Genomic DNA, 9,368 nt, shown 5'->3' on the forward strand with positions numbered 1-9,368 from the left:
GCATGTATCCATGTACATGGCCACACATACATACACAAGCGCCATATGAATCACAGAAACAGAAAGCTGTAATCACACAGCAGATTAAAAGCCCAGCACACACAGTGTCAGGAGAGGTCAGACTGTGATTTCATTCTGGGATAGGATTGAAAACTGGGCCACACAGAGGAGTCGGTCAGTTGTAGCAGCACAGCCCAGGCAGGCAAGACGTGAGCTCCTGTCTGCTCCAGCCTGTCAGATGCAGCAGTTACAGTCTCCCCTGCTGCAAACAAGTCCTTCAAGTGACTTATCAAGCAAGAGAGAATGACTGGAGACTTTTCACACCGCAGGTGACTACAGAAAGCCTGCACCTGCTAAGAGTTCCGTGAAGTCAGCAGGATTAGTTGCACCTAATCTACAATTACATTTGCATTTCATTTTACGCCTGGTGTACTCTAAGCTGTGTGGATGTTAAAAAAAATAAATAAATAAATAATCAGCACCTTTAAGTGCTGCATTAAACATTTCCTCCTATACACAGCACATGTCTGTATGTGATGTGCCATATGCCGTCTTCTCCCATCCAGAGTTAGACTTGGCAACCGACCAGAAGCATGAATATGTTCATCACCACCACCAAGACCAGATGGCACCTGTAGCCACAATGTGCAGTGGTGTGAGCCAGCTGTGGATGTGGTGCCAGACTTGGTTTAGAAATAAGTAAATAAAAAATAATAATACGAATGGCAGAATTAAATTGTGAGAATGAAAAGCCAAACATGGTGGCAAATAGGTTACTGAATGCATCAAATCATTAAAAACAACAACGACAAAAAAAAACATCACAAATTAAAATCTTAATCCAGTGTCACACAATCATTAAAAATAGAAAAGTGATTAAGGAAAATGGCAATAAGAAGCAGCACTTCACACAGGCATAAAGATGTATATCAGAATATATATGAGAGCTCTCAAGAGCTCAAGTTTGCTGTCAATAAGGAGGAGGAGATGACACTGAGATAACTGACCAGATGTTTCTCTTGGGTAAACATTTGTTCCAATAACTGATGTAAATCTGCAGATAAGCCGTAAGAGAGAAAGTGCTTAGAGAAGGCGTCTGTGCGGTCCAAATAAGGGGGGCACTGAACCTCAGCACCAGGCTACACTTGAAGATCACCCTTGTAATATCACCTCTCTTTACTGAACACCTAAGGGTGCAGCATCCTTGCAACGTTGTGTCGACTTTTGCATAGATCCCCATTGTGTCAGGGTTACACGCTTGATGCTGCACATACAAAGCGCGTCGTTATGTTTTCATTGAAAGAACCCGAATATTTAGGTCACCGCAGTGCATTTCGAAAAGGAAAACGTGCTTGTTGAGTTCATTGCATTATACGGGCGACGTGTCGAGGTTAAAACATAGCTACGGCGTCTTACCGGAGTAGTACCACAGTCCTCTTCCAACTCCAAATATCTCCACACGGATCCTGCTGCCTCCGCTCACTGCTCGGCTCTGCCTCGTCCCCGTGGCGCGTCGTCCTCCCTCTGTCCCACTACCTCCGAGCCAGCTGAATGTCATGTGTTTCTCGGTAAATTGTAATCTTCTCAAAAGTGGGATGTGAAGAGTGTTCGGGGTCCGCCTACCGCACGCACAGCGAGTCAAATCAAATTATTGCTCTGTGCGTGGTAGCTATATCAAGCCAGAGCGCACGGGGACGCGAGAACCCCCTTCTTCATCTGCCACCCAGCTTTTTAATCGCTTTTATTAACTGACGATAACCATGGCTGGATTGATATTATACCAGACCGTGTTGTCACACGGTGTTACCTCTTGTTCAGGTGCGTGTTTTAATCGTCGTGTTCCACATTGAGACAAAGAGACAGTGGATGAGAGCGACGAGAAAACGCACAGTATAGAATCTCGTTGACTCGATGACGTCCCCTTTAATTGCTCCCGAAAAATATGACTCTGACAGCCCTTTAATTAAAAGCGATCCAATCGCGGTGTCTTTCTTCTGACACGCAATCAAGAACGTAAACAGCAGCCTGAGCCATGTGCCGCCGTCGCCACCGCCGCCGCTGATGCTTACGCACGTAAAGACGGACTATACGCACGCTCCATTTCTAGGTCATCGGCAGTAGCGCGTTTTGATGTCACGCCGCTCCGGGGACCGTCTCTTCCTTTCTCCTCTAGCTCATGTTCCCCGAGAGAGACACACGCACCTGCAGTAAAATTAGAAAGGCTTCCACCGTCCCACTGTGCACCATTCAAAGACAAACGCGCTTTATATACAGCCTTGCGAAAATATAAAATTTCGTTAAACCTCCCTAAGCTTTAACAGTATGGTAAGTTCTGAGGATAACAAATGCCCCCAATAGTTGCCTTTGAAGCGGTCACAATGAGTCTGACCTTGTGGAAAGCAGGGGACATTTGACCCCTGGGTCTTATGGGCTAAGCATGTGCTCTGAGGTTGACCCAGTGGGGAATGGCTACCCGTGGAGGAGAGGGCCAGAGATGCTGAGAACGTGGCTTGTGCATCTCAGAGGTCACCGGAAGAGCTCAACAGATGTATGCTGTGGTACAAAGAGTGCTTGATGGTATGTGCTTTAATGTGTGCCTCAGTTCTAGAGCACCTCCTCTGGCAACTCCTATTCACAAATAACATGTTAGTATGCTAATTTAAGTCAACTAATGAGGAAGAGAGGGCAAATGTGAAGGACATCTGGCAGCTGGTTCTGGAGGGACGGCACTTTCATTCGGCTGTGTAAACTCCGCCTGTTCTTTCTTCTTTTAATGAAGTGAGTCTCACCTTACCTCACTGACATGTCAGTTTAAAGGAAGATGCATGTCTACTAGTACTCCTGAGGACTTCCAGGCAGCCAAGAGCTTTGCACAGCAAGGTGTAACCATAGAAACTGGGTGTAGCAGAGCTCTGTATCACATATCAGATGACCACTGAGCAGGGATGCTAACTGTAAACCCAGACGTATGATAGCATGGAGCATTTCAGCTCACAAATAACATTCACTGGCGATCCACAGGGTACTGAGACAAAGAGCTGTGTCAAAATGACACATGGCGTAGCTGAATATTCTGCAGAGAATTGCATAAAAGGAAACCCAAAACAGAAAGAAACATAGAAATATGTACATCAACATGACTGCGACCATTCTCGTAACCATGCGGCGGTCTTTGTGATAGCTAACCATAACACTTCTGCTAAATCCTAACAGCAGCAGGTAAGGTCCGTGTCTAGCATGTTAACCACCTCCGTTCAGAATGGCAGCCTTTGTTAAATACAGTGGTACTAAACATAAAGTGCAGCTGAGTCACATCAATAGACTAGTTGAAACATTTCAGTATAACCAGAGAAGCTGAAAGAGACACAATGGCAATTCAAGTTGTTAGCACCACTTGTATGATAAGGGAAAAACACTCCCCTATAGCCTGTGAGTTTCCAGGCAGGGATGTTATGTTCCACCTTGGTAAACTGAGATCGTAGCCAGAAGGCCCTCATCATGCACTGTAGGCTGCTGCCTACTCACACTTTTTTTAATAGATGTGTAAATACATTATTTCCTAGGGCTGTTAGTTCAAACAAACAAATGACAAAAAAATCACACATTTAACTTCACTAAAAACATAAATGTTAAATATAAAAAAATGTATAATACAAGGAAATAGTACCAAGCGTGGAACAGTTTAAGACAATATAATTTTTACAGTATAATAATAAAATAGGTGTGTATTTCAGTCAGTTAGGGCTGCACCAAGATTATATTAATAATGCAAAATGATCAGAGAAATTCTTCTTGTACTCTATGAAAAGAACATCCCATACAGATCAATGAAAAGTATTCTGACCAGGAAATTGTCATCACCAAGTCTGTTATTTCTGACTTACAGTAAATGCTCTTGATTAAACCCTTTAAATGTTGTTAGGGCAACATTGCACGAACACGTGAACTCAAGACACCACACCTGTTTCGTCATGAAACAACTGAAGATGATGTAAGTTGGGGCATCTAAAGTTAGGAACTTTACATGAAGTCCAAAGTAAGTTTTAGTTAGTCTTACATGTGGCTGTTGTGAGTTTATTATGATTACTGAAATGTAGGTTTTGTTATTTTTTTATCACTGGGTTAATTTTGTTACATAAAAATGGTCAAAGGTTGCTGAAAAATAAACTTCATCTTTGTGCAAAATGCAATAAACACATCATCAACAAAGCCTACAGACTTCAGAAGAGCTTTGAAAGGATTTTCTGAGAACAATGGAAGTCTGTTACTTCTAGGGGGGTTCAGGCAAACATGTGTAACAGTGTAACCGCTTATTACTTTGATAAGTGGAGTAAATACATGAGTGGATTTTGAATTAGTAGAAAAATAGATATACCTGTATATTGTGAGATGTATGCATATATAAAACTGGCATTGTTAAGACTGAGAGGGCTGAGGTCTCTTCCAAGGAGTCTCGCACACAGGTCTGGTCTGGAGCTTCATCTGAGTCTCCTGTCCACCCTCCACAGCCCCTGCTTATAATTAGGAGAAACACAATGAAAAGAACTCATCACAGACCACTAAACCCATTCATATTATTTTTGCTGGAAGATGCTTCAAGCACAGCCAATTAAGGTCAATCTTGTATTCATCATTTTGGGAACACATGCCAGTCATTGTGATCATTTCTGCAATGAGGGACCAGTCATCGGCGGGCAATAACCAGCTGGGCAACAACCAGCCGGGCTGGGGAAAATGATCTAGTTGTGCAATTACCTGAGAGCTGGTTTCTGGTGAGGTTTTATTGAAGCGCAGCAGTGATTCACGCTGCATGAGCATCCGCTAACACTGACAACACTTGACATGGTGCTTTGGGGGCTACGGGAATGAGTCACTTTGGAAGTGTCAAGGAAGATGACAAGCCTGCTCAGTTGATCAGCTTTATTTACGTGGATAAAATTAGTGAACAATTAGTAGGAAGAAACAATTTACAGTCATTAAATGGTGTGAATATGTTTTCTTAATATATCAGCTGATTTTAGTTTATTATTGAATATAGAAACCGCATTTCATGATTGAAACCGCATTTAGCATATAACTCACATTCAGAGGAATGAGTCAACATGTTGTAACTTATGGCTGAAGAAAAGAGTTTTTTTAGTTTGGTCACCTTAGAGGCAGATCTGTCAATACGTGAGATCAGTAGCTCAGACATCATTCAGTCGTTGCACTCTTGAGGATTTCATCTTGACTTTAAGTGGAGCATAAAAGGTATGTCTAATTTGGGAACAGCTCACTCACTACGGATTACAGCAGCCTTCAACCATAATATCTTCAGGATAGAATTGGTTTAGTTGTCATAGAAACCTTCGAATCCTTACACGTCCAGATCATCACTGTGCTGACGATCACTGAAGATGTCACTGAACTTCGTCAAAATGAAGGTTCATGAGTTAAGAACAAAAGCGCACATTCCACGCAGCAACTGTAAATGTTGAATAATGACGCAGTGAGCTAGAATAATCAAAGAGTTTCAGAAGCATTTATCAAGAGGAGACATCTGTCATACCAGAGGAGTGCTGTTTGTTATTCTCTGCAGACTTCAATCATCTGAGAAAGTTTTTATAGAAGAAGGCTATAACACAAAGTGTCCCCTCTCCTACACACATAAACACATGCCTGGGCCACCTGCCTATCCTCTCCTTTGCCATCAAAGAGCCTGTGCCGTAGTACAGAGACACAGACACACAGAGACATCCCTCTGCAGGACAGAGAGATGTCCTGAGCATTATTCCTCTCTGCGGGAGGAATTCCCTGAAGGAACAGTCTGGAGGAGCTCATCGAGGCCCAAACAGGGAGGAAGGTCAGCGAATAAACACGGAGGCACGTTCTTGGAAAAAAGCTTTGAAAATACCTCTTTGATTTAAGCTGGTTTGTAGTGAATTTTTTTTTCTTCAAATATTTAGATTTTAGAAGATGTTCTTCCGGATTTGTGTCTACCAGGGAAAACATGGAAAGTCAATGAATTTGTCACAGCTCTCTGTCAAAATACACTAAGCAGCCACAACATTAAAACCACTGACAGGTGAAGTAAATAACATCGATCAATTCATTACCGTATAATGTTTGGTTTGGAAACCGTTGGTCATGGCATTCATGTAGATGTACTTTACCACGTACCACCCACCTGACCAAGCCACCGTGCTCAGAAAAACTGATGAACACAATCCCCTCCCTTCTGCCCACAGGACCCATAGATTCCTATGTCCCAGACAGCACAAGACATCCCGAGAAACCCATTGTTTCCCAATGAGTCTGAACTGTTTGGGAGGCAATAATATTAGGCAGGTGGTTTTAATGTTGAGGCAGATTGGAGTGTGTGTTTAAGCCTTACTAGCTACAGGTCTCCAGGGATAGAAATGCTGGTTAGCTGGTTAGTTCATGCCTTGCTCCAGACTTGGTGTAACTTTTCATGTCAGACCTGCAAAACCTTTGATATTTCCATTTAGCAACATTTAGCATTCTAGGAGGCTAATGCTATGATCTTTGGAGACATCACTATCATCATCATCATAGCATCAGCATGTACAAGAATAATGGTTTTACTTAATTATTTAAGTATCCTAAAACATGTGATGGTGCAAAAGATTAGTAACCAAGAGCACAATGAGCACCAGCTGTAACAGACAGGTGGTCAAGCATTCCTGCCCAGACTTGCCTTTTATCCACATAGGTGACAGTTAAGACAATGAAGCCTGCACACTGCTTGTCCAGTTAGGGCTTCAGAGAGTCAGTCTAAGGTGGTGACATGGTACACATTATACTTAGGTAGCATCAGCATGGCACCATTGAGCTGGTTAGCTGTGCAGCCACACAGAGTTACTAACATGCCTTCAGATTCTTTTTTACTATTATCTATTTGTATCTAGTGTCTCTGGTAACTAAGACCATTTATAGCCAACACTTACAACAATATGATTACAGACTAATTGGATTGTGCTCGGTGAACAGCTCCCCTGGAGCCACTATTACAGAGTTCTTCACAGTGTGTCACCCTCTCTTGAAGTTCATCAAATTTTTACCGACCACTCATCAAATTTCACCCCTTTGCCAGCTGTCTGCCTTAGCCTCAGGGAACCACTTCAACAACCACAAACCTGAGGTAGCTTCAGTAAAAATGAAAGACTCAAGTGACAGGGACACACTGCTGCTACAGGGACCAGCATTGTGTGACTTATCGTCCACTTTTACGATCCAAGACATCATATACTGTACATAAATATGAAAATATAAAGTAAAATATTCAATATGTCTTTGATGGTAATAGCAATAATTAGTGAGAGACTAAGAGAAATGTGAGTAGGTTGTTGTTGCGTTACATCAAAAACCACTGGTATATTTTTAAAGCGTGAGGAATTGGGCCTAAGACAAGATCCCCATGGGAGTAACATCTAAGACATTCATGGGGTAATGAGTAAATAATAAAGCACAAATGCCTCATTTTATGAAAGCTACAGTTCAATAATACATCTAAACTCGTTCTAAATGAATGTGGGGATCATGAGTTCCTCAGATATTGAATTCAGTGGTCCTCTGTTTGGACAGCTGGCCTGGAGTCTTAAACCACTTGCCTGCATGAGACAAGTGTATTATCAGTGTGGGTTCTTCTGTTGGTCATTTGTTCTGAGTGTAGTCTTAGATGTATTTCCTTTAAAATTCCCGAGGGCAAGAAACACAAACATTTCCGACGCAGACAAACATGACTTAGTACAGTATGTCCTTAGGATCAATGCAGCTTCACAGTAGTCCACCTGACAACATGAACACAAAGCTTCCCTGTCTGAACGCACAACTGCGGCTTGATTCGCAGCATCTTTCTGTGTACACACACAGTGTGAGTTTTTTTAAAATATGAGTTCACATTCACTCGAGATTAAACAGCTCAGTCTAGACTTTTTAGAAATATTTTCATTGTAACAAGTCACAACCAACAATGACTTCTACGACAAATTAACACTGAATCCTGAATGGCAGACAGGGGCTGGTTCTCACATGTGAAATTAAAAACTACATTATTGTCACATTATTTATTTAGTTTAATGTATGAATGCCGAATAAACCATTTTAAATATTGGATGATAGCAGGCTATAATGTACCGAAACTCCAAATAGCCTTCAGCCAGAAACTAGATTGCACTGTGTTCCACAGGTACTTGCACAAATAAGAAAATAAGAGCTGAGTGCACTCAGAAGACAGAGCACAGGGGTTCAAGTTCTTATTTCTACAGGTGAAAATTACAATAAGAAAATGTGAATTCTGATCATAACTGCATTGAACTGAACAATGTCTAGTGGTGACATTATCAGTATCAAAGACTTGTTTTTGATCAAATATTGAGTTATATCAATTTTTTTTAGAAAGTGCACTGCTAAATGATTGTGTTTCATGTGTCACTCATGTTGTGAGGCACCCAAACAGTTTGACAGTTATGGTTGTGTTATCCAGGATAGGGGTACCTTACTTTTATATGACTAACAGACCTGTGCAACAAACTACTGCACTTACACAAATGTTAATTGAATGAGGAGAAATCGTTTGGATGTGGTTAATGGTTTGATCTTCTGACAACAGTTCTTAGCACTGCGGCCTGTTATGAAAGACAACATTGCAGTGAGGAAAACCCTGTTATTTGGGTCATCTGACCTCCTCCAAAGCACGGCAGTAAGACATGCCAAAAACAAAAACGCTAGGTCTGTTAAACCACACACTAATAAGTCTGCATCTTCAGTATCCACATCTGATTTCAGACAGATGTGCATTGCATCTAACATAAAGGTCTTGCATAAGAGGACATGCAACCCACATCCTCCACACATTGGGAACATGAGGTACATATGCCAGCTTCATCCTCTAGCAATTTCATTAAGGAACAAACGTGGCGGCCACTGACTGTGTTATGCAAAACAGCTTAGTCAACTGACACAGATTCTAGGAAGCTGAGCCAGAGCCATGCTGGAAATTGAGTAGGCATTCACAAGTGTCCCTGCGAGACAGCGAGCACAGTTCATTCTGTGCTGCAGCGTTAATCAACAGGGAGATCAGAGCTGCCATTCTGCTACTACAGGGTTAGTTAATCTTCACTGTTTTGCAGTCACTCAAAAGGAGGCCTGAATAGGATTTGGCATCCTTCCTTTCTACAGCACATGGCGCGACACATGGACCAAATAGTTTCAGCCGAACCTCTAGCTGTTATGCTATGACACAACATCATCAGTGAGCTTAATCCGCAATCTCAGATGTGACGGACAGTGAACTAGGCAGCTCCGTGTCAACAGATACACCAGGACAATCAAAAACAGAGAAGCAATTATCTATCTAAAAGTGGTCA

General features: G+C 42.0%; 1 protein-coding gene across 2 annotated transcripts in view; it reads right to left on the reverse strand.

Moving 5' to 3' along the window:
* The window catches only part of LOC125006747 (sodium-coupled neutral amino acid transporter 3-like), a 34,388-nt gene extending 32,310 nt beyond the window's left edge, over positions 1-2,078 (reverse strand). The window contains exon 1 of one of the 2 annotated variants that reach the window (XM_047583081.1): positions 1,417-2,078. The gene's annotated coding sequence lies outside the window, so the exon portion shown is untranslated. The remainder of the gene's footprint in view (positions 1-1,416) is intronic. The other variant, XM_047583082.1, reaches the window with a different exon arrangement.
* Between the last annotated feature and the right edge of the window lie 7,290 nt (positions 2,079-9,368).

This window comes from Mugil cephalus, chromosome 4 (assembly GCF_022458985.1).
Source record: "Mugil cephalus isolate CIBA_MC_2020 chromosome 4, CIBA_Mcephalus_1.1, whole genome shotgun sequence".
NCBI classification, from domain to species: domain Eukaryota; kingdom Metazoa; phylum Chordata; class Actinopteri; order Mugiliformes; family Mugilidae; genus Mugil; species Mugil cephalus.